This window comes from Octopus sinensis, linkage group LG12, assembly GCF_006345805.1.
Source record: "Octopus sinensis linkage group LG12, ASM634580v1, whole genome shotgun sequence".
Classification (NCBI taxonomy): Eukaryota; Metazoa; Mollusca; class Cephalopoda; order Octopoda; family Octopodidae; genus Octopus; species Octopus sinensis.
Window position 1 is genome coordinate 26,643,489 of NC_043008.1, and position 27,754 is coordinate 26,671,242.

The 27,754-nt window shown below is 36.0% G+C and overlaps 1 long non-coding RNA gene across 1 annotated transcript; it reads left to right on the top strand.

Moving 5' to 3' along the window:
* The first annotated feature begins 3,002 nt into the window (after positions 1-3,002).
* LOC118765585 lies at positions 3,003-21,660 on the top strand. The gene is made up of 3 exons (XR_005001445.1): positions 3,003-3,088; positions 19,961-19,965; positions 21,649-21,660. It is a non-coding gene; the product is annotated as an uncharacterized LOC118765585 (long non-coding RNA).
* The last annotated feature ends 6,094 nt before the right edge of the window (positions 21,661-27,754 follow it).

The following is a 27,754-nucleotide window of genomic DNA, read 5'->3' on the forward strand; positions in this document are numbered from 1 at the left end:
TGAAGAGTGCAGTTCGATTTTAACAGTTATTTGTTTCAAAGCTATAATGGAAGTGACAAAGGTGCATTTTTGGCATATTTTGCTTTCTGAGTCCTTTCATGCACAGTGCTCTTCTTTGCTGTTACGTCTTATGAATTAACCCCTTTTGGACCGAATAGTGACTGGTGGTGAGACATGGCTTTCCTATAAAAATGTCAAGTGCTGAAGACAGTGTTTAGGGAAAGGAGAAACACCAGCACCCCAGACTAAAGAAGGTCTTCACCCACGAAAGGTATTGTTATCTGTTTGGTGGGATTTGAAAGGTTTAGTCAACTTTGAACTGTTAAACTCAAACCAAATGATAACAAAAGAGATCTACTGTAAGTAGCTTGAGCTGCTTAAGTCACCACTAGAAGAAAAACGGCCATCTTTGGTTTCAAGATGAAAGGTGTTCTTCCATCAGGATAATACTTGGCCACGTACATTGAGGATGACATTCCAAAGGCTGGAGCAGTTTGAATGGAAAGAATGCCCCACCCACCATATTCGCCGGACATTGCCCCATCCAATTATCATTTATTCTGCAGTCTCCGAAATCATTTGGATGGAATAAATATGAAATCTGTAGACGAGGTCAGAAGAGTATTGGAGGAATATTTTTCATCACGGACATGTGAATTTTGGAAGAGGGTCCTTGAGAGTCTAGCAGATAGATGGAGGAGCATTGTAGAAAATAAAGGAGAGTATATTTTAGATTTAAAAAGAACAATTGTTTATCTTAATCTTAAGAAATAAAGAATATAAATACCGCATTAGTTATAGGATGTCCCAATATATATATATATATATATATATATATATATATATATATATATATATATGTGTGTGTGTGTGTGTGTGTATGATATATATATATCTATATGTGTATGTATATATGATATATATATATGTGTGTATGTAGTCTTTTATTCTTTTACTAGTGTCAATCATGTGACTGTTGCCATGCTAGAGCATCATCTTAAAGGGATTTTTAGTCAAAAAAATCGGTCTAGGGACTGATCCTTTGTAAACCTAGAACTTATTCTATCAGTCTCTTTTTTTCCAAACCTCTATGCTATGGAGATGTAAACACACCAACATTGGTTGTGAAGCTAAGTTGTGGGGGACAAACATGAAAACAATGACACACACAAATATATATACATATAATAAAATACACCTGTGTGTGTTTGTTTGATTTTCACATGAAAACAGCTGAGTGAATTGCTTTTATACTTGGGATGCCTGAATAATTTGACCTCAGAAACATGATAAGGTCATCAGTTTATTTTTCTATTTAAAAATAAATAATATTGTTTTATATTTATGATTCACTTCTTTAAACGTTTTTTCAATGTCAACTTCCAGTATTGACGTATCAATGGCACAATTTTCCATTTTTATTCGTGAAATCTCTCACTCTCTATTTTAATGCTTTCATTTCAAGATTTAATTCGTTATTTGGAAGCAACTACAATAAATTACCGACAGAAATATTTACTAAGTTCGCAAATTTAAATATTCAACACAAGATAGTTTTTAATGTGCTTTTATTTATACAAGTTTTTTCCTTTCATATTTACTTCATTCATTGTTTGCACTCTCCACCCCACCTCTCTCTCACACACACATGCACACATACATACAAAAACGACGTATGCTTATTTATTTATGTATTATGTATAAATGACGACAAACTCTTTCACTCTCTCTCTCTCTCTCTCTCACACACACATCCGTTTGATACTGTGTGTGTGAGTGTGTGTGTGTGTGTTTGTGCAGGGAATTTCACAATCGCCAGAAAAAAGCAGAGGAATTTTCTGTCTTGATGCATCTGGTGGCACAGGTAAAACATTTGTAACGACATTGCTCCTCTCCAAGATAAGGCAACAAAAAGAATTGCAGTTGCTGTAGCATTGTCTGGCTTTGCTGCCACAATTCTCCCAGGAGGACGAACAGCTCATTTTGCTTTTCAATTACCACTAAACCTAGTCACAAATGACAGTCCAATTTGAAACACAAGCAAAGATTCAGGTTCAGCAGAAGTGTTGTGTCAATGCCACCTGATTATTTGGGATGAATGCACCATATTACATAGAGATGCAATGGAAGCTCTTGATAAGGCCTTACATAACATAAAAGGTAACAATAAATTTATGGTAGGAGTTACATGTGTTTTATCAGGAGACTTCAGACAGACATTAACAGCCATTCTGAAACGAACAAGATCTGATGAAATAAAAGCATGCATTAAGTCTTCACACCTATGTACAGCAATTCTCCTTAAATTCTAATGTGAAAGCTTTATTATATGTGGTCCAATGTGAAGAACAGTTTTCAAAATGGCTCCTCCAATTAGGAAATGGGAAGCTACCATTTGATGAGAATAGTGATATCAGTTTGGCTCATATTGCTATCATGGTGGATTCCCTAACTGAATTGAAGAACAGGATATTTCCAGACTTAAGTAATAATTATAATTCAAATAAATGGTTGTGTGAAAGGGCAATTCTTGCTCCCAAAAAGTGAGACAGTAGCAAAGATTAACTATGAATTAACAAATAAGATTCCAAGTCATTAAGGAATACATATTAGTTGATTCAGTCCTTGATGAAAATCAAACTGTTCATTACCCAACTGAGTTCCTTAATTCTGTTGAGCCACCTGGAACTCTTCCACATAAACTTTTTCTGAAGGCAGGAGTTCTAATAATGCCTCTAACAAATTTAGATCCTCCTAAATTATGCAAGGGACAAGGTTGATTGTGAAGACATTATCACCTAATGTGATAGAAGCTACCACAATCACTGGATGTGCCTCTAGGGAAGAAGTCTTCATTCCAAGAATTCCAATCAAACCAACAAAATTCCCAGTGTGACTTTGCTTTGCAAAGTCTATTAATAAAGATCAAATTCAAATTTTGAAATCTACTGGCTTGCTTTTCTTATGGTCAACTTTATGTTGGTTACTCCAGGGTTGATAGTTTGCAAGACTTATTTGTCTATTGCTCCAAACCAGAAAACAAAGAATGTTCTTTACCCAGAAGCTCATACGTAGTTTCATTCAACATGTGTGATAGAATTTATCTCCTTTCATAAAAGTGTTGAATTATGTATCATTATTATTATTATTATTATTATTATTATTATTATTATTATTATTATTATTATTATCATTTAGTAGTTTTATTTTTATAACGTGCTTTCACTTCACTACCAAGCGCAGCTCTGTGTGCCTTGGGTATGTGCTGTGATTTGTTGTGATGCTCTGATGGTTACTGTATTGAAAGTGTTCTGCGTAGGATGTGTGCAGTGCCCAGTAGTGCAATTTTCTGTATGTTATATGTGTTTGTAAGTCCTGGTGTTTTTGCTATGTATTTGTCTGAATATTTTTTTATCATGCCTAATGCACCTACTATGATAGGAATTGTTTCTGTTTTTAGATTCCACATTCTAGTTACCACTATTTTCAGGTCTTTGTATTTTGAAAGTTTCTCCATTTCTTTTCGAGAAACGTTGTCATCTGCTGGTATTGATACATCAATTAGAAAGCATTTTTTTATTCATGATCTCTGACAACTATAACTGGTCTGTTGGCCTTAATTTCTCTATCTGTGTGTATTGGCATATCCCAAAGTATGGTTGCTTTCTCGTTTTCTGTGACCTTTTCTGGTGTGTGCCTATGCCAACTTTTTTTTGTTGTTATTCCATAATGTTGGCATAGCTTCCAGTGTATGTAGGTCCCAACTCTGTCGTATCTGTGAATATATTCCTTCTTAGCCAGGACTGGGCAGCCAGAGATAATATGATTTATTGTTTTTTTGTCCATCTCCACATATTCTGCAGTTGTTATATTTCTTTTCATTACATGTTTTTGGCAATTTCTGGTGGGGAGGCTTTGTTCTTGTGCAGCAATTAAAAATCCCTCTGTCTCTGCTTTGTGTCCTGAGCTTCTCAAACACTGCTGGGATTTTTCTTTGTCTATTTCTTTTGCGTTTAGTTTAGTCCAGTATTTACCATGAAGGGGCTTTTCTTGCCATCGTTTTATCATGGTCCGTTGCTGTCCTAGTTTTAGTTTTGATTTCATTTGCTTTATAGCTTTTATTGTGTTTTCTTCTTCTTCTTCTTCTTCTTCTTCTTCTTCTTCTTCTTCTTCTTCTTCTCTTCTTCTTCTTCATATTTGTTAGGTGGTATGATTTCTTGTTTATATTTGTCAGCTTCCTTAAATACTGAGGACAATTTTTGTTTTGCTCGTGTTTTGCTGCTATTTGTATCAGTTTTCCTTGCCTCTGAAATAGGTATTTTTGCAGTCCTATGGTGGTTATTTTATAGTAGTTTTCCAGCTTTATAAAGCCTCTACCACCTTCTATACGTTGTATATATAGCCTTTCTATGTCAGATTTTGGGTGACGCATCCTAGATCCTGTTATTATTTTTCTTGTTTTCTTATCTATTTGGGTTAGTTCATTTAGCATCCAGTTAAGGATATTGTAGCTGTAAGTGTTAATACCTATTATCTTGTTTTTAGCATTAAGCTCTGTTTTTAGTATTGATCTAACTCATCTATAGTATTCCTTCTTTATTTTCTCTTTCATTTGTGTGTGTTGTGTCTTATTAAGTTCATGGATTCCTAAATATTTGTAAGTTTGGCTTTGGTCTAATTCTCTTATTTCATTGGCTTTATCTAGTGTGATGTTGCTACTCTTAACTAGTTTTCCTCTTTCCAGAGTTACTTTGGTGCATTTTTCTAATCCAAATTTCATATCTATTTCTTTGGTGAATCCATGAACTGTCTTTAGTAGTGTTTCCAGATGCTTGTCATTTATAGCGTATAGTTTTAGGTCATCCATATATAAAAGGTGGCTGATCATTTTGCCGTAACATTTATATCCACATCCAGTTCTATTTATCATATCAGATAGAGGTGACAGTGCCAAGCAGAAAAGGAGTGGAGAGAGCGTATCTCCCTGGAAAATTCGTCTTCTAATGGGGATGGCTGGCTTTGGTTTTCACAAGTCCCTCTTTTGTTTGGAGCTGTAGCACTGTTTTCCACTTATTCATAGAGTGTCCTATGTATTTTATAATTGTTGGTGCTACCTTGTTAATGGCTAGTGTTTCGAGGATCCATGTGTGGGGGATGCTATCAAATGCCTTTCTGTAGTCGATCTAGGCCATACTGAGGCCTTTCTTCTTTCTGTGGCTGTCTTCAGTTATGGCTTTATTGATCATTAGTTGATCTTTACAGCCATATGAGCCTTTGCGGCATCCTTTCTGCTCTTCTGGAAACAGGTTGTTTTCATCCAGGTGCTTGTTTAATATTTGTGATATTACTGTAGTGAATGCTTTGTACATTGTAGGGAGACAGGTTATAGGTCTGTAGTTTGCTGGTTTTGCTGTCTCATTTGATTTGGGAATTAAGATGGTTTTCCCCTTCATGAGCCATTCAGGCATTGTCTCTGGCTCTGCCACTATGTTGTTAAAGTTTTCAGCCAGCTTTTTGTGCATTCCTGTCAGATATTTCAACCAGAAGTTGGGGATCTTGTCATGCCCAGGTGCCTTCCAGTTGCTTAGTCTTTACAGTGCCTAGGTGACCTCTTCAGTTGTTATGGGGGTCCAAAGTTGCTCAGATGCTGAGTTTGTTGTTTTAATATTCCTTTTTTTGTTGTTGTTCTTTTGCCGACCATATTTCTTTCCAGAATTCTTCCACTTCTTCTGCCATTGGTGCTGCAGTGATGTCTATTTTATTTTGCCAAGCTCTTGGTAGAACTTTTTGGGGTTGGAGTTGAACTGTTTGTTTTGTTCAAAGAAACGTTGGTGTTTCCCATACCGGCGGATCCTTCGTGCTTTGGCAAGGATATCTTGCTTTAGCTTTTCTTTTATCTCAGGTAAATCTTTTTCTGTGATGTTGTATTAGCACAGTATTTTTGTTTTCTTTTTGTTGCTTAGTAGCGTTGATTGTCTACTGATTTCATTAAGAATCAACAGATCTTTTCTCCTTTTTTGTATTTTTTTATGCTATTTATCCACAGGGTTTGTTTAGGTGGTGATACTCCTGTTTGGATGGGTTTGAGTGAGTATCCAGCTTCTTTTGTGGCTGAAGTGGCTGCTGCATATACTAAGTCATTTAGCTCAGTAATATCGCTTTTTCTTTCAGTGGCTATTAGTTCTGTGATGGCTAGGTTTATGTTGTTTATAATAGATGTTGTTGTTTTGTCTATTTTTATTTTTGGGAGGTATGGTTGGTGGTCCATTTTGAGATCTGTGTTTTTCAATTCTTTGATTATACTACTTTTTATAGTATCATAATCATTAGGCTCCCCTTCGTTGATTCCATGTTTTAAATTTGTGTCGCTTTCTTTCTCATTTCTATGTTTGTCTGTTGTGTTTTGGCTTGCTGCTTCTCGTGCATTATTATGCATCCTTACGGTCTGGGTTTGTTGTTTTTTGTTTACATCGTTTTTGTCGGAAATGTTACGTTTGTCTTCGTGTTTTACTATCTCAGTGTTTATGCTATTTGGCCTTGTTGTGTGGCTTCTATCTACATTTTCCTGATGTATTTTTTCTAATTTCTATTTCCGATATTTTTTTGTGTTGTTATTATTATTATTATTATTATTATTTTGTATTATGAATTCAGATTTAATTTCCCAATCAAAGAATAAATTGTATCCCGATTGAAGAATAAATTGAATTTAAAATAACAAATTTCTATACATATATTGCTTTTTTCTTCCAATTAATAGATAAGGAACAATTTCATTCCAGGGCAATGCTGGGTGCCTCTGCTAGTATGTTAGTATATGTATATATGATATGATGATGGCTGCCCCCTCGTTATCAAGCTTGGCCATTGCACGAGGCTTAACTGTTATTGGTGCTATGATTGAATGTGACTTTTAGCCCAGCTAAAGATCTACAATGTCTTGTACAGAATTAGCAGCTAAAACCTTTTCCAGCAATAGCCGGCTGTAGTTGTAACTGAGCTTCATGTACCTTTGCATGTCGTTTAAGTCCTCCTGCCAAATTACACTCTCTTCCACATGCTGACAGATATGAATAATATGGTGTGTAACACCACCACCAGTGGCCAGGTTGTCACTCATCTGTCTCATTTTTTGACTACAAAGATGACTCTTGAGTCCAGCTTTACTGAACAGGGTTTTGGACAAGGTCTTGCATGTCAGCATCATAAGAAGACCTTCCCCATCTGGAAGTGTAACAGCGATGCCCTTCCTGACATTCCTCCTTACTTGCTCATGCACAACTCGAGATCTCTCAAAAGTAGCTGTCCCCTCGTGCACAATTCTTCTCCACCTGCTACGATCAATAGCTATTCCCTCCCATGTGTCAGGAGAGATGCAAGCATCTCTTAAGATATATGTATATATATATATATATGTATATATATGTGTGTGTGTGTATGTGTGTGTGCATATATATATATATACATACACACACACATATATGTATATATATATATACATATATATAGGAGCTGAAGTGGTAAGTAGCTTGCATACCTACCACATGGTTCTGGGTTTAGTCCCACTGCGTGGCACTTTGGGCAAGTGTTTTTACTATAGCCCCGGGCTGGCCAAAGCCTTGTGAATGGATTTCATAGATGCAACTGAAAGAAGCCTGTGATATATATATATGTATGTATGTATGTATACATGTGACATGACATGATATTCGCCGCCTGCCAGCTCCAGGAGAAATGCATGGAGCAGCATCTTGACCTCTGCATGACCTTTGTTGACCTCACCAGGGCTTTCGATACACTCAGTCAGGAGGGACTCTTGAAGGTCAGGGGAAAATTTGGTTGCCCCAGCAAATTTATTGCAATTTTCCGCCAGTTCCACGACGGAATGACATCCAGAGTCCTTGATGACGGCAACTCATCTGAAGTCTTGCAGGTGACCATCGGAGTCAGGCAGGGCTGTGTCCTGGCCCCAACACTGTTCAGCATCATGTTCTCGGCAATGCTGTCCAACGCCTTTAGGGACTGCAAGTCCGGTATCGACATCGGACGGTACAGGACGGACGGGAAATTTTTCAACTCCAGAAGATTGCAGGCCGTCACAAAGGTGAGGGAGACAGTCGTCAGAGACTTTCTCTTTGCTGACGACTGCGCCCTTAACGCAATCGATGGGCAGGAGATGCAGCTCGGGATGGACAGGTTCTCATCAGCCTGTGACAACTTCGGTCTCACCATCAGTGCCAAGAAAACCGAAGTGATGTTTCAGCCAGCCCCCGGCAAACAATACCATGAACCTCAGATAAAGGTGAATGGACGGATCCTACGAGCGGTGGAAAACTTCACCTACCTGGGCAGCACTCTCTCCTGCAATGCCAACATAGGTGCTGAAATCATCAACAGAATCTCCAAGGCAAGCAGCGCGTTTGGGAGACTGTGAAAGAAAGTCTGGGAGCGGAGAGGAATCAGCCTCAATACCAAGCTGAAAGTCTACCGGGCAGTCGTGCTTACCACCCTACGGTTGCGAGACGTAGACTGCTTACCGAAGGCACGAGCGCCAGATAAACCACTTCCACCTCAGGTGTCTTCGGAACCTCCTTCACATCCGCTGGCAGGACAAAGTCCCAGACACGGAAGTTCTGAAGCAGGCAGATCTCCCTAGCACTATCACGATCATGCGCAAGGCCCAGCTGAGATGGGCAGGCCACGTCTCCCGCATGTCTGACACTCGCATCCCAAAACAGCTCTTCTACGGTGAACTCAGCCAGGGCAAATGCAAAGTCGGAGGGCAGAAGAAGCGCTTCAAGGACAGTCTCAAAGTCTCTCTCAAAGACTTCTCCATCGGCACTGAGACTTGGGAGACACTTGCTGCCGACCGCTCATCCTGGCGCAGCGCAATCACCACAGGAGCAAAGACAGCCAAGGAGAGACAGATTCAGTCAGCAGAACAGAAACGCCAGATGCGGAAAGCCAGAGCCACCTGCACCAATAGCACAGCCCCTACCCATTTCTGCCCCACTTGTGGGAGAGGCTTTCTTGCCTGGATTGGCCTCACCAGCCACCTCCGGTCTCATAGCAGCAATTCCACCAAATGATGTCAATGGTCATCTTCGAACCCGAAGGACGAACATTATTATTATATGTGTGCATGTATGTATGTATATGTCTTTGTGACTGTGTTTATCTCCCCACCATCGTTTGACAACTTATGCTGGTGTGTTTACATCTCTGTAACTTACCTGTTCAGCAAAAGAGACTGATCAAATAGGTTCTAGGCTTACAAAGAATACATCTTAGGGCCGATTTGTTCAACTAAAGGCGGTGCTCCAGCACGGCTGCAGTCAAATGACTGAAACAAATAAAAGAAGAGTAAATATATGATGGGCTTCTTTCAGTTTCCGTCTACAAAATCCACTCACAAGGCTTTTGCTGGTTTGAGGCTCTAATAGAAGACACATATTCAAAGTGCCACACAGTGGGACTAAACCGGGAACCATGTGGGTGGAAAGCAAGCTTCTTACCATGCAGCCATATGTATATCATAATCATCATCATCATCATGGTTTAACATCCGTTTTCCATGCTGGCATGGTTTGGATTGTTTGACTGCTGTCTAGAGAGCCAGCGGATGCACCAGGCGCCTATCTGATCCAGCAATGCTTCTACAGCTGGATGCCCTTCTTAATGCCAACCACTCTGAGAGTGTAGTGGGTGCTTTTTACATGCCACGTGCACAGGAGCCAGTCAGGCTGGCCTGGTATCAATCACATTCAGATAGTGCTTTTAAAGTGTCACCAGCATGGGGGCCAGTCAGTGGGTACTGGCATTGGTCATGTTCAGATGGTGCTTTTTATGTGCCACCGGCATGCGAGCCATTCAGGGGGCTCTGGCCACAGCTCTGATATTAGTTTTACCTGACTCAACAGGTCTTCTCAAGTGCATCAGATTGGCTGACGCATCAGGGGCACCTTTAACTGGGTCGGACATGCATGGCTGCAACCTCACTTTAGTTGCTGAGTCTTCTCAATCACAGCATATTTCCAAAGGTCTCGGTCTTCTGTTACTGCCTCTGTGAAGCCCAATTTTCAAAGGTCATGCTTCACCACCTCATCCCATGTCTTCTTGGGTCTATCTCTTCCACAAGTTCCTTTCACAGTTAGGGAGAGGCACTTCCTCACACAACTGTCCTCATTCATACATAGCACATGACCATACCAGCACAGTTGCCTCTCTTGTATTCCACATTTGATGCTTCTTATGCCCAACTTTTCTCTCAGGGTGCTTATACTCTGTTGTGTCTGCACACTTACATTATACATCCAGTCTATTCATGTCTTCAGCAGTCATGGCCTATATTTCACTGCCATGTAGCATGGCAGTTTGCACACATGCATCATACAGTCTACCCTTCACCCTGAATGAGAGGCCCTTAGTTGCCAGCAGAGGTAGGAGCTCCCTGTACTTTGCCCAGGATATTTTTATTCTAGCCACTACAATCTCAGAGCAACCACCCCCACTACACACTTGGTTACCTAGGTAGCAGAACCTATCTACTTCTACTTTCTTCCCCTGGCATGTGATGGAATCTGTTTTCTGTACAGCTTCAGTGTTTATTGCCTCTGTGCATCTGCCACACAAAAACTATCTTCCAAATTAACCTTCCTTTGATGTTGCTGCACCTCTTATGTGTCCATAGCTTACACTGGGTACATCATATATAGTTTCTCCCTACACCTTTTCTACAGATTGAGCAAGGCCACTTATCTGAAGGGGTTTGTGATTTGACAGCTTTCCTTCTTACTAAGACTTTGGTTTTGCTAGGTTAACCCTAAGGCCATTCAATTCTGGACCTTGCTTCCACACCCTAAACTTCATCTCTAGTTCTGATAGGTAGATAGATAGATATAAATATTGTTCTTTAACAAGAATAGTTTTGGCTAGGTAAGCCATCATTGAATTCTGATTCATTAAGTTAATTTTGGCTTTATATAGTCTGTTCAGATATAATTTTTCCAGGATTTGTGGGGATCAGTTGAATAATAACTAGGTTGTAGCATGGGTTGTGATGGAGAGGTGTTGAGGAAAATTATTTATTGATTAAATCTGTGGTTATGTTTTTGTTCAGAATTTATTCATGCATGTAGAACTTTATAAACAGGTGTGTATATTTTGGTGTATGGGCTACAGGTCATCGGATTATGTTTTTGGTGTTTCACAAAAACAAATAGGTAGGTAGGGTTTTGGGCAGTGGATGCATCATTAGTTTTACTAATTTTGGTTTTATTTGGATTTAACCCTTTGCTTTGGCAATGTAAATGTCAACTCTCAAAGTTTAGTCCAGCATTTAAAAACTTAGTAATTGGATGTGTCAGCTTCTTTTGTAATAGCATTTTTAAGGGTTCCTAAAAGATGTAAGTGGATGGTATGTTTTAGCTGGTCAGTAAGTTTCTTTACTTGCTGTTGATGTTATTTAGGATATTTCTTGTTTGCAAGAAATCTAGAAGGTAGAGGCTATTAGTCCCACATCCCATGTGTTTATCTTGTGCTTTGACGTCACAAGAGGATGTGAGTTGGTGTAAAATATATTTCTGTATAGGGTTTCTTAGTTCTACAGGCAATTTGATTCGTTAGTAAAAACCTTTGTGTTTTCTGGAGGCAGTGTTTGGGGGTTAAGTGTTAATGAATATTTCTGCAATTTTTTTTTTGTTTGAATGTAGGTATTTTATAATATATTATTTTAGGCCAGTGGAGATATGCAAACAGGACACTATAAAAAAAAGGATGTATATACTAATGTATAAAAAGGAAATTCCAAAAATAACATCCCTCCAGCCTCATTGTGAAGCAAGAGATCTCACTCATGCTTACTTCCGGACTACTTGACATTGTAGGTGAGAGTCTTAGCGGTGTTGTGCAACTTGTTATTGACTTTAATTTTCAGTACAAACATTGCTAACAACCATTGTCTCTAACACCTTGGATAAGATAATTTGTTAGTGATGGTCATCTTCTTTTATGATTTGACAGCCAGCATGCATGCATGCTTATATGTATGTATGTGTGTTGTATGTATATGTGTATGTATGTATGTATGTATGTATGTATGTATGTATGTATGTATGTATGTATGTATGCATGCATGTAAGTATGCATGTCCATCCATCCATCTATGTGTATATATATGTATCTTTTGTTAAATTGTAGCAGCATAGAAAATTAACACCAGCCACAAAAATTAAATGCCAATATTTTGTTGATGAAGACCTTGAGATAAACTGCTTTGTTGGTACTCATGTTTTCACTCTTGCTGTCAGAAATGTTGTAAACCAGTGACTAAACTATTAAAGACCTGTAACTTGTTACTTCAGAAATTGTAATATAAAATAAATATAATGTGTGATTTAGTACAATAAACTTCCTGGCAATCCAGTCATTTTGTTCTTTTTATGTGTTACCAATGTAAATTGCATTTCTCTCAAGTCAAATATTTCCTAGTCTCAGAGTTGCTTTTTTATCATAAGAGCTCATAAGATCTCCTTTTGATCTAACATTTCTTATGAAACATTCACTTTGGTTATTTCATAAAAAAAAATTGTTTCAAAACAAGCAATGGTATCTCTTGAGTTTGAAAGCTATGGAATCTTCCATTGGCACATCTTAAAGAAGCCTACCACTGAGCAGTTTCAACTTGAGAAGACTCTTCCTCAAACATCCGAAGAATGGAATTCTCTGCCTTCTTATTTTCCTTATAACCTTAATTCTAATTAAATGTTTTCCTTTCTCTTTTATAGCTTTTAACATGCTAAGTGGTTACTTGAAGCCAGTTCTATTGCTGGTTTCTTATCAACTTGTTGAAAGTGACCTCTCTTAGGAAAAATACATGCAGGGAAAATGTATTTTTGTTCTTATATATGATACATCTGCAATAACTATGTGTGAATATCCTTAGAATGGTCATATTTTAAAAATATTGACTGTAAATATCTGTCATAGTTTGTGCTAGTAGGATCACTCTCCTTTAAAAATCAAGAGGGCAATCTAAAATTTTATGTAAAATTTATGAAATTTAAATTTCCTGCAAGATAAAGTTCCATTTCCTTAATTCAAAGAATTATGTAAAAGAAAATACACACACACACAAAAACACTTCAGAAGAAGGAGCATGGTGTTGAAGAAATTTAAGTAGAAAACTTGAGAGGAGGAAGAAGTCAAAAAGTCATTTAGATGCTTCACACATCTCTTTAAAAATAATTTTGTTAGAAGCCAAAAGTGGATGGAGTACAATTGTATTACAAGTATAGGAGGAAGTCAAATCAGATAAAATCTAGTAATGAGATTAAGAGTAAACCTGCTACAGATAATGTGCGTATGACAAGAGGGGAAGATTGTGGTGGTTGTAGTTTATTGGCAAGATTTTAGTTGATGAGATTGAATTTAGTAAACTAGGTGATTCCAAAGAATCTTGAACTGTCACAGCAGACATTATTGAATAGCATGGATCATTGGCCTTCTACATATCAATGATGACACTGGAAATGCAGTTATGCTTTGACTCATCAAGAACAGAAATGATAAAGGTTAATTTTAAAATATTTCTAGAACAATGAGGTGCTTATCCTACCAACAAAGAACCACTCAATGAACAACTTTGGCTTGGAATGAAATTGCAGCTCATGGTTAAGAAAGTTACTCACTCCTGACTGATTAATTCCTTTTTCAAAATATCTACATGTTTATCTGTTGACAGTTATTTTGTGAATTACATGAAGAATGCTAACTAGAGGATGAAGAGTAGATTTCATCTGTGAAAAGCATCTAAAAGGATTGCTGTTCATGCTTAATTATGATTAGGAGAACTTCAATGTATTAAAAGAAATAGACAGAAATTTATTGTGAAACATATGTGTTTTTAATACAATCTTTCAATCATAGAATGAGAAAGGAAAATATGGTGATATCCTGACAGGAATTCTTCATGGCATAAATTTGTTTGCGTCTCGGTACCTGATTATGAAAGAAAACATTTCAGTGAGATGAATATTCCAATATGGAAAACTTACATGGCTTGCTGAAACCACTGTCACAAAAGAACACCACAGAAATATGGAAAATTATCCTAGATCCCTGAAGAGATTTTAAATTTATTTTTCAGATTAAAGAGAAGAAAGGTTCTCCTACAATTCCTATTTAGATTATATTAACCATGCTATTTCCATTACCAGTGGTAAGAAATTAGTCAGCATGTTAAAACTAGTATTTTCATATTTGAAAATCCAAATAGGTCAAGGCAGACTACACTGAGGATAGAAAAAGAAAAAACTGAAAAAAACTTATTGATCACATAAAAAAAAAATACCATTTATGAAAGCAAAGGTGCAGATATAGTGTTCATTCAGGGCAATAATTTATTAAGTAAAAAATTAAGGAGCTGGACTTATATATTTTGTTAAAGTGATCAAAAATTGTTTTAAATTCAAGTTGTCAGATGTTTAGAGAGGACATAAGTCAATGATGGTACAAAAGTCAGTAACAGAGTCTGAGTAAATGAAAGAATCTGAGCTCATAAAGAATTCTGAAATAAAGATAGAGCAGTCACATCACTTGGCATGCTAAAAGTAGCAGCCAAATCTCCTTCAGATCACAACCTACTGTCTTAAATGAAAGGAAGAATGTAGTTTTACCAGCACAAAATGACAGGATGATCAAAACTGGAACACAGTTTATCATAGTTTTATTTAATGTTCACCTAATGTTACACAACCACAACAATCAAATGAAGAACATATTTTAGTCATCTTGCAAATCACACTGAATTGTTTTCTATAAGTCTTACTTAAAGAGCCTGATACTAATATAATTAATATTTTTCACTTCCTTGTGAATGCCCATTAATATTTAGTATCCAGTTTAATTAGAGAGATTCAGAAATTACAAAAGAACATTTTATGAAAATATTGCATGAATATTTTTGCTAACTTATATATTTTGAAAAAAAATTTTTGTTTCAAATGAAATATGTCTATACGTTTTTAATCATGCAATTTTTACAGAATTTTGATATAAGTACTTTTCTCTTCATTTTATGAGTTTGTACATCATATGGGAATAGCTGAAGGCTAGAGATCTTTATAAGAATATGTATGATAATATTTCTGCAATTAAAATATTATTTGATAATATTGAGGGAAGAAAATTGCATTAATGGTTGTTTAAAAAATAGCGTAACTTTTTAAAATGTTGACAACAATTTACTAAACATGATTATATGTAATATACATTTTCCCTTATTAACTGATATCATTACAATATCCTTATATTTTTATTTTTGATTTTATTCCTCTCAATTCATTATAATATTCGTATTTAATTTACCTTTATAGTAATTAAAAGGGAAAGAAAATTGAATATTTCTATATCATTTTTATTTTTATTTTTAATGGCCATTTCTGGTTATTTGGCTAGAATATTCAATAACAGCCAATTTGTATCATATTAATAAAATGAGTTACTAGTGTAAGTATTTTATTAATATTTCTGTCAGCAAATTAATAAATATATATTTATAATTTTTATAGTTTCCTGAATTATATCTTTTAAACTACAATTTTCACTATCAGATTGCATCTGCTTCATTCGCATTTTCTTTTAAATAAAATTAGTTGCAAAAGGAATCTCAAGTTAAATTTACAGGAATTCTGATGCTTTACTGACTGAGCCATGCAAATAAACATCTATGTAGATATTTGATCCACTTAATCTTCCTGCTAAACATCCCCATAACTCTTTCTTGTTATCAAGATAAACACCATGTTTCCATGAAAATGCTAAACATTCTGATTGCTTCAATCATTTAGATATCACCAGGCATTAGGCTGTTTAACCCTTTAGCATTCAGATTATTCTGTCAAATGTAATGCTTATTTATTCACATTGTTTTGAATTAATCTGGTATTATCATCTGCTTTTGGGGGTTTTAATGATGTTATTGTTTACTTTAGAACGACATGGTAGGGTAGGTGTGAGAGGTTGCAACTGACCAGTTTGAATGTAAAACAAGCAGAATATTTGGGTCAGATATAGCTGGTTTGAATGTAAAGGGTTATGAATAATGATGATCCAATGAAAACCACGGTAGTGATTATGACACTCCTCTGTCAACAGTCTCTTCTGTGAGGAGTCTTCTATACAGTCTCCCAACATGCTAGAAATAGCAACTATATCTCCACAAAAATCACATCTGATCATCTTAATGATGAATAATGTATTCCTTGATGTTCAAACCAACAAATGTTAGGGTCAAAGCTGAAATGGTATTGATTATTAATCTATTTTACAAAGCTGACCAGGGGCTAGAAAAGAACTTTAGTAGTTTTAACATTATCAAGATACATAGAATTACATTACGGGCTTAGGAAAGTGAATGATATTTATTGAAATGAAACACACCTCAAAGAAGATCTGATTGTGTGTCCAAAGGCTAGTTAGTGAGATAGAAAGTGTATTGCAGTAAAGGTTCATAGAATGAGCCATTGGTATTTTTTTTCCTGATGGGACCATTTTATTCTTAGTTACCTCAGTACTTTTATCTTATTCTTTTATTTGTTTCAGTCATTTGACTGCGATCTTGCTGGAGCACTACCTTGAGGAGTTTTAGTAGAACATATTGACCTCAGGACTTATTTTTAAACCCTAGAACTTCTTCTATCAGTCTCTTTTACTGAACTGCAAGCTTACGGGCATGTAAACACACCAGTACTGGTTGTCAAGCAGTGATGGGGACAAACACAAAGACACACACACATAGATATTTACCCATATACATATATATGTATACAACAGGCTTCTTTCAGTTTCCATCTACCAAATCTATTCACAAGTCTTTGGTCAGCCTAAGGCTACAGTGGAAGACGCTTGCCCAAGGTGCCATGCAAAGTGACTGGGCCTAGAACCATGTGGTTGGGAAGCAAGCTTCTTACCATACAGCTACGCCTGTACCTATATTGCTAAGATTCTTTACTAGACCTCTGGAGATGTTACCCACGATAAACCTGTGCCCATACAATTAGGAATGTTTATCTCAAGGTCGTTTTGATTCTAAGAAACTAGAACTGACAACCAGTCCTTACAAGTCTGTCGACTGTGTTGTTTAGAAGTATTTATTGCGATGTTAAATTATTAAATGGAAGAAATCATTATTAACCTATTAAAAAAAGAGCAAACAAGTGAATGGAGATTCTATACATACATACATACATACATACATACATACATACATACATACATACATACATACATACATACATACATATGACTGGCAACATCCTTATCAGCAGTAACAGCAAGAAGATCTAACTAAGATTAAATGTTGAATAGCAGAGGCATAAGCTCAATCCAGTCTTTGAGTGTTGTATTGTATCACTCAGACCACACCTACCTGCTGAAAAATAAAGAAAGAGACAAGTATATTAAATATATACTCAAAAGTGATAAAAACTACATCTTCAGAGTAGAGAAAGAACTCCTGAAACTGTCTCACGTGACCCAAAGGAAGTTGAACTGATGAGCATCAATGAAAACTGGGGATCTAATCTTTCTCATTTGAGAGCTCCTCTTAATTTTGCTCGGATTGCTTTCAATTTTGATATATCGATGCAACTCTGAATTTTGATTACGATCAACCAATTACTTTATCTTGTAAATTAAAGAATCTGATGTTATTTAGAATTAAAGTTGGGAAATCTGGGTAATCAGCAGACAGCATGGCATTAGCAGCTTGTTACCATGACAACCACAAACTGTGTTGTGCTTCACTGTTGTCTATGTACACTTTTCACATCACGAGATTCTTTTCATCCACATGTTTTGTTTTAATTTTTCTGTGTGTTAGTATATTACATATTTCTCTATTTTTAGTTTTTTCTGTGTGTTGGAATTTTTACATATTTTTTATTTTATATATTTTGGGGACTCATTGACTCAGTTCGATTTATGATTTCACTAGATTAATTCTATTCATAAAAATTTAAATTAGGAGTATTTCTTAAACCATCAGCTTCACATTTCAACAGCTTAACTGACATTTAGCCCACGTTACAGGAACTGAGAGGAATATCACAGAACAGTGAAAGTGTGGGTGATACAGATAATTTGAATTCTGCATGCAAAAACATATAAGATACAGGTATTCTTTTCCTTGATAAAATTCTTTGTTGACCAGTGTTATTCTTATTGCAATTTACAAATCCAAGCATGAAAACATTACTCAACTTTGGAGTTTTGGAGATAGACGCCTCCTTTTCACACATACACATACACACACACACACACACACACACACACACACACACACATATTAATGATGTACATAAATGCACTTATGTATTAATGATGTACATAAATACAGGTATACATAATACTGAAGTATACATAAAGTAAACACATGCAGACAAATATATTAATATAACAATCTTTTTAAAAAATGATAAAAACCTACAATCAAGGAAAGGACAAAAGAAACAGTAAGATGATACATGTTGATTATATTAGGTATTTCTTTTTATTTAGAAACCTACAATGAACAGGTCAGATGCTAAACTATAAATTTCACAGGATACAACCTTAAAGTTGATACCACTCTGCTAAATGCAGAAAATTTCTGTCTCATAATTGGCTAAAAATACCCAGCTTTTTTTATTTTTAAACCTCTGTAACTTTTTTCTCCAATTTCTTTTCTCCACAACATCATACCTTCAAAGCAATGAGACTGGAAGACTACATTATTATAGCCGATTTTCAGATTTTTTACTTCCTTTTAAAAAATGCATATTTTGCGAATGAAAAAAACTAGATCCAAAACTTGGAGAAGTATTCATCATATCAACAAAAAGCAATGCATGGGTACCTAACATTGATAGGAAGAGTTGCTGCTCCTGGATCTGTGGTAGATACAATACATCCCACCTTGAAGGAATATGCTTTTGCCATTCATGTTGTAGATTGCTACTTAATATGTTATAGCCATGATATAAGAGTTGTTGTGAAGGCATGTTGCTTAGTGGTTAGAGTATTTGGCTCACTATTATAAGGTCATGAGTTCAGTTCCCAGTGACATTTTGTGTCCTTGAGCTAGACACTTTATTTCACATTGCTCCAGTCCACTCAGCTAGCAAAAATGAGTAGTATCTGTATTTTAAAAGGCCATCCTTGTCACATTATGGGCCACACTGAATCTTCCTGAGAACTACGTCAAGGGTATGCATGTCAGTGGAGTGCTCAGCCACTTGCATGTTAATTTCATGAGCAGGCTGTTCCATTGTGTTGGATCAACCGGAACCCTTGTCATCATAAGCAAGAGAGTGCCCATTAAGCTATCAAAGTTGTAAGTTGCATATTTGTCCCCCATAAATGTTCTCTTTCTCTGGGTTTGAGATGGTACAAATAAGAGACAAAGATGTCACCAAACTTCCACATGGTGACAGAAAATGCTGGGTATGCTACATCAGTGTAGAAGATACAACATCATCAGCATTTCCCCAAAATTTCAGCAAAGATATTACCTACCCTTGGGACATAGTACAGTTGCAAATCTATTTACAATCAATGCTAACTGCAGGGAGAATTGCCCTGATAGATATATCAAAGACATGTCAGAACCAAGATGTATTTATACCTACAAAAATAAGGAAATTGGTGGAATATTCCAATAAAAACAGAAATTCAGTACAAGCGTGACAGATCTGGTATGATTCTGTGGGACAGGGAACAAACATCATACACCATTGCAGAGGTCTGCTGCCCAGAAGATAGAAATGTACCAACTAAAACCTAGAAAGAGAACATTTATGGTGAAAAAATGTGTAACTTACAAAATCTTTGCTATAGATGTTCATTTGTACCTCTCATCATAGGTACATTAAGCAATGTCTCTGGATTTGCATGAAAACCCGAAATACCAGCACATCCTAAGAAAAAGTAAATAAAAAAATGCTGATGTGCATCCCCCAAATATAATCTATTGGTGGCACCAACCCACACGCAAACATCTAAGCACTAAAGACACAAGTTCATATGGAACACAAATGCAGGTGCATACACCTACATATATGCATACACCAACTCAATTGAATATTTACAAAGCCCCAGGTACTTTCATAACTCATAAAGTCTTGTTGCCTTGTTAATGACTGGCTTCAACTCCATTAAGAGCTTAGATAAATCTCAAAGAAAGTATGCATACATCATACTTGGCAAGATAGAAAAAAATGGACAAATTTCTAAATATCACACTTTAAATATACTAACAGATAGATAGAATGATTATACCTGAAATGCCTTTCATCATAGGTCTGCTCAGTCACTGCTGATTTAGGAATAAATGACATCAGCAACAACAATTACACAGAAAACTTACTTGAAATCAGTGTATCACAAAAAACTCTCTAACTATCTAACTATCTGCTTCTCTGAACATCCTTCTGCCAAACAAGCCAAACATATCTGTTCATCTCAAGATTAGGGACATTTGACTCTATCTATGAACACAATATCTCAAATGTGACCATCACATGCTCTTTTTTTGTAAACTTAGTGCACCTTTGGTCACATAATACAATCTTTTTTTTTGTTATTTTTTCTTCCAAACTAAACATGTGGAAGGTTTGTTATTTCTAGTAAGTGAAGCAACTCTGTAAAGTGTTGTTTCTAGGCTTATATTATGCATGCTTGCATGCATGCATACATACATACATACATACATACATACATACATACATACATACATACATACATACATACATACATGCATACATGCATACATACACACATACATATATATATATATACACACACACATACATACTTACATATGTACACACGCACACACACACATGTCCATTATTTAACTTTTTGTTGGAATGAAATTAATGGGAGATCAATCTCCTTATCTTCTTGGATAAGATTCTAATCTATTTCAGGTTTGTTTCTAACACTACTTGATTTATGTTATAGATAGGTCAGGTGTGGTGTATAAAATTGACAATAGTGTACTAACACACAACATTGTATGTCTACAAAGAATTTGAACTGGTGACATTTGAGCTGTTAGTCTAATACTCTACTCATTCAGCTGTTTTACTTCTGTAGATTATCAATACATTCTCAGCATGTCACTTAACTGCATGATGCTAATGAAGCACAGCTGATTACTTTGTAAAAACACAGCTGGAGTAATTAAAACAAATTAAACATAAAGTAAAGCTTTTGGCAGTGGGTCGAAACCTAGGATTTCCCTGGATGACGTTGAATGAATTTTTTAATTACATCTGTAAATTATTGTAATTAATTTCATTAATTGGTGTGTTTCTTTTTAATTAATTATTATTGATTTGTGTTAATTACAAATATAATTACTTCAGGAAAATATTACAGTGAATAAAATCCAACAAAAGACGTCACAACAACCAAAGTAAAAAGAATTTTTCATGAATAAACTCATTCAAACATACATCAAGCTTATACAGTCACATAGATGTAAAAATCATACACGTTCCAGCATTTAAGATGAAGTGACTCAATGAAAAACACTTTATTTGTTAATGCAAAACTAAGCTCTCATTAATCAATAACAAATAATGTTATTAATGCTAAAATTACCAGTAGTAAAATTTTAGTAGAAGTGTGAACAGGCTTAGAACAAGATAAAATAACCCTAGAATCTTTTTGGAAAATTTCGAAACAATAATATTGTGCGCAAATTTGTGGAACGTTTACATCACATAAAATTTACAACTATAGCAAAAACAATGATGGAAAATCACATCAATTACACACTACTGAAAATTTTATAATCATAGAGCATCTTCTTAAAGTAACAAATATTGTGATAATGAAACTCAAAGTGTCCTTGTTATAGACACAATGCATACACACTCACACAAACAGACACACACACAGACGCAAATGCACGTGTGCACACACACACACACAAAACACTTCCCACATGCAAGTATGTGCAGACAGATAGAGGCTTTCTGTGTGTGTATATGAATATACATATGTGTGTGTGTGTGTATATATATATGTATATATTTTAAAGTATGCATACTCTTAATACAATCACACACACCTCACTCACAGACACATACATACACATAAACACAGATGCAGAGTTTTAATAACAAGTTCACTCAGCTCAATATTACCCAAAGTTTTATGGACATATTACCAATTGTATGGAGTCAGAGTGGAAACACTTGTAAAGAAAGTTTAAAATGTCTTTTGAGTGATAATATTTATTTCTTTATTTCTTTATTGGCCACAGGGGGATAAACATAGAGGGGACAAACAAAGACAGGCAAAGGGATTAAGTCAGTTACATCGATCCCGAGTGTGTAACTGGTACTTATTTAATTGACCCCAAAAGGATGAATGGCAAAGTTGACCTCGGCAGAATTTGAACTCAGAATGTAATGCCAGACGAAATACTGTTAAGCATTTTGCTTGGCATGCTAACGATTCTGCCAGCTCACTGCTCTTTTGAGTGAGAACATTGAGACTTCCAATTGGTAAGTTCCTGTCACATGGGTGCTTCAGCTAGACTTTTCATTATGTTTCACTTGATTGGCAGACTGGATAGTAGTGAGCATTCTATAAGGTGTGGTATTTTAATGACAACAACTACCACTTGATGAGGCAAGAAGGAAGGTGGTGTCAGGTTACATGTCAGTTTGTGTGACCAGCTGAGTGACAGCAATCTACATTTACAATATTTTGAATAGGTAATACTTTTATTAGTAGTAGTTGGGATTATTTAGCCTTCAATTGTACATAAACCAACAAACCTAGAGTGGTATTTTTGTGTTATCATCAGGCAATGGTAGGAAGTTCATAAATAGGTTCTATCTTTGGTGTCAACTATAAGGTAGGTCAGTTTTCCTTTTGAATGATACTACAGACTGCTGATACATATGTAGATTTTCACAGAGGCAGAACTGTCAAATATGAACTATAAGTAAGGAAGCATGCTGTCAAAGATATTACATGTGGTGTTGGGAAGGTTGCTTTCTGAATACAAGAATCTTCAGATGAAAGACAACGTGTAAGTACATGCACCACCTATGTGTTTTAGAGTTTTGTACCACCACACATGCATTACAGCCAATGATTTTAGGGAAGATTTATACAACAATGTTTTCATTCAGGTGTATGGATCAAGAAACCTGTACTCCGAGTAAAAGGAAGATTGTATGATGCGTGTATACAGACAGCAATTCTACATGGTATTGAGTCATGGGCCCTAAATGCAGAAGACATGCGAAGGTTAGAAAGGAATGAGACTAGTATGCTCTGCTGGACGTGTAATGTAAGTGTACATGTTTGACAAAGTCCTAGGGGTACTGAGAGAGAAGTTAGGCATAAGAGGAATTAGATACTGTGTGCAAGAGAGAAGACTGCACTAGTTTCATCATGTGATGCAGATGGATGCTGACAGCTCCATAAAGCAGTGCTGATCTCTCAAAATAGATGAAGCATGTGGAAGACACAGGAGGACATGGGATGAAGGACTGAATAATGATCTCAGAACGCTTCCAGGCAAGACAACAAAGGAACAGGATGCCTGGTGCCTTGATGAACCCAAGAAGACCAAGTTTGGTGCCATTGGTGGAAACGATTGACCTGCAAGAGTCCAGTGCCAGTGCCTCATAAAAAGCACTTTTGACAATTCTACATAGAAGTGCCCATGTGGTGTCATGTTAAAGCACACATGAGGTGCCATATAAAACCATCCATGTGGTACCACATAAGATCACTTGTATGGTGCCACATAAAAGCATCCAGCACACTCTGTAAAGTGGTTGGTGTTAGGAAGGGCACCCAGCTGTAGAAACCATTCCAAATCAGACTGGAGCCTGGTGCAGCTCTCTGGCCTGCCAATTTTGATCACACCATCCTACCCAAGCCAGCAAGGACAATGAATATTAAATAATGATGATTATTATATATATTTATACACATACACACACATGCATTAGTATATGTGTGTGTGAGTGTGTGTCTGTGTACATATGTATTAGTATGTATGTGTATGCATGTACATGCATCTGTATATGTTATATACATACATATATATATACACATATATCTCTATATATATAAAACTGAGAATGTGTGTCTGTATGTCTGTCTGTTTGTGTGTTTCCCTAAAACTTGAGAACTACACAATCAAATTCATTCAAATTTTACACATGTCTTACTGAGGGTCCGGGGAGTGTCATCGGCAAAAAAGTTTTTAACTTTTTGCCTAGGGTGAGCCCATAGCAATATCATATCTTCTCCACTATGATTCTCTAAAACTTGAGAACTACACAACCAATTTCATTCAAATTTTACACATGCCTTACTTAGAGTCCATGTAGTTTCATGGGAAAAAAATGTTCAACTTCTTGCTTAGGGCGAGCCCATAGCAATATCATATCTTCTCCACTATTTCAGTATTACGTGTTAAAAGTGAAACAAAAACATTTCTCTATTTTATGTCAGATACTTTCACTTTAACAATAAAAATTAGAGATAATAATAGCAATTGAATTATATGTAGTAAGTAATAATTAAAATCAAACTAAAGTATAATATAATCGTAACATAACAAAAGTAAAAATAGCAATTGGTATAAAATTGCATCAATGACTTGAACTTGAATAAGTGGTTTCACATGAATGGGAATAAATTAAAAATAAAATTAGTTGCATTTGTTAAATAATTGTAAACATTAACCCTCCCCCTTTGGGAGAAGGAGCTTTGGTTATTGTTTAAAATTGAATTGTGTCCCTGTTTGGGGAAATTGACAATATTTTCATCGTTTATACGGAAGCATTTTTGTTAGAATGCCTTCGATAGAAGAAAGACCAAAAATGTATTTCACTGCAGCCGTTGGCGGGCGCGAACTCCTTAAAATTAAAATGAACGAAATGCAAACCTACTTCAGATTGATCCCCGACAAAGACGGTGAATCTAGGATAACACCACCAAACGAAATGAAAAATTAAATTAAAGAAAAGGCTATTGTCTATAAAGTATACAATTTGGAGGAAAAAAAGATTTGAACACCTGGAGGAAAGCACCATCAAAAAGTGTCTTGGTGCGACCAGAGGTGGTAAATTTGCCACAATAGAAGCAAGGTTTGAGTCAACGGAGCGTGCAAGGAAGTACTTGACTTGAACCTTGCAAAGTGGAAATATTTTACTTTTACCTTTATATCTGGGATGTAGGACGTCCCAGATAAAAATTTTAAATGTTGCACCAGAAGTAGAGGTAGACTGGATTGTAGCCACACTTCTATACAAGAGGGAGGACAAGATACAATTGATCGAAATTGCAAGAGACGGGCCTACAATTCCAGTCTGTTATATATTTTGAGTATTGTTATCACTAGCGATATCAAGATATAACTTTGTATTTTGTATTTTATGTGTACATGTATATATATATATATAGATGTACATGTAATATGTACACATATATATACACATATATACATGCACTAGCACTATGACCCGGCAATGACGGGTCATAATGCTAGTATATATATATGTATGTATGTATGTATGTATGTATATATATATATAATATATATATATATATAATATATATATATATATTATATATATATATATATGTATATGTATTTCTCAAAGAAATATAAATTTCTATTTAATGTTTTGGACATAGGTCCTTCATTAGACAGGGAATTTTAAAAAAAGAATAGAAATAAAATCATGTGAGAAAAACGGTACAAAAGATTTGAATACATTTCAATTTATTTTTGTACCATACAGAAATGATATTGATGAAACACAAAAAAAAGAAAAAGAAAATTGTTTTATATACAGTAGATTGGAAGGGGGACAATGTATTGAGTGCATCCATGAGTATGTATGTTTTTGTAGTGTTTGTATGTGGTAGTTGTTCATGCTTTTCTGTTTATAGTTTATTTTTATTTTTGGATTGTGGATGTTTTTCAGTTTTTGCTGTGTGATGAGTATCTGTTCTCTGTCTTGTGTTTGTGGTTATGTGTATGTGTTGCATGCTTTGCATTTTGTTTACAGTGTGTATGTGTGTGTTGCTCTTTAACATATGTGTATTTGTTGACATTACATGTATGTATCTGTTTGAAGTTGAATATATTTAAAAATTTGTTCTGTGTGTGTTTGTGTTTGTTGTTTGTTTAGGAATATGTGCATATTAATTCTATTTCAAGTCAGTGCATAGTGATGAATATGCAGTGACGTATTTGTGAATGGGTACTGTCTACAACTTCATAGCAAGAATTTGGCTGAGTTGGTAAAATAGAGGTTACATAAGTGGAAATGGCCAATAACTATTGGAGCTTTGCATGCTTCAGGAATTGTTTACCAACAGCTACTTTCAGATCAAATCTCAACCCAAAGTGTGTTGGCAACATCCCCAGTCCAAGTATTGGCAATGTATCATGTTTAGTTTGTTTAGTTGAGTAAACAGCATATTCTAAATATGAGCATCTGATTAATTAGCAAATACTCATCAAACTGCAGCAAAGAATCATTCATAATAATAATAATAATAATGAAATTATTGTATACAGTGCTCAGGTGCACGACAACTTGTCAAAAGTACATATAAAGCATATGCAGTAATGTACAAATGCCTGGAAAGTGAACAGTGTATGAGTCAGACACATGCTTGCATGTGTATGGAGGGGAGCAAAGTCAGGTGTAGTGTTGGCAAATCTCAGAAGCATGGAAGTTTTGAAGGATGCAGTGCTCCAACAACTAACAACTGATGCTGGCAGTTTGTTCCATACTTCAGCAACTCTTAGTGTGAAAAAATGCTTCCGAAAGTCATGGGAGCTGTGCTGTTTTCTGATTTTGGGAACATGTCCACGGGTGTTAGACAGGTGGAGTTTGAAAAGGTGCTCAGATTTATTGTTAGTAAGATGGTTAATAATTTTATGGGTGTCTTCCAAGTCAGCTGCCAGACGTTGGAGTTTCAATGTATCCATGCCCAAGGAAGTAAGGCGTTCAGAATATGGCAAATGCCTGATGGAGGGTATTCTCTTGGTTGCACGTCACTGAATGGTTTCCAGATGATTAATATCCTGGGAAAGATAGGGGTTCCAGACTGGTGATGAAATTCCAGGTGAGGCCGCACCATAGCTATATAAAGCCTCAGATAGATAGCCGGAAAGCGGCTCACAAAGGACTTGGTAAATGATGCCAAGACACCCTTGGCCTTCTTGGCAATTTTAGCAATGTGTTTTGTCCAATACAAATTACTGTCAACAATAATGCCAAGGTCACGTTCATACGAAGACTTTTTGAGATTAGTGTTGTGGGGGAAATAAGTAGCCGCTGGGTTTTTCCTTCCAAAATGCATGGTGGTACATTTGTCCAGAGCCAGCTTAAGTTGCCAGTCCATGATCCATTGCTGCATTGCATGAATGTATTGTATCTTCTCTGACTTCTCTACCATTACTACAGTGGTATTCTCTTCTGAACAAGCAGGGTGTCGTGATCAAAGCTAGGTCTTACTGAAAATCGCCACACTCCTTGAGAAGTCAAGGGAACACATTCTGATTTTTAGTTCAGTTTCTAAGGTTTTCTACTCCTTTTCATACTAACTTTATCAGAGTATATACAGGATACATTTTATCAAAATACCAACATTGCGGGGTTACCAGACCCTTGACAAGATTAAAAGGCCTACTGAACTCCACAATGATGCTGTC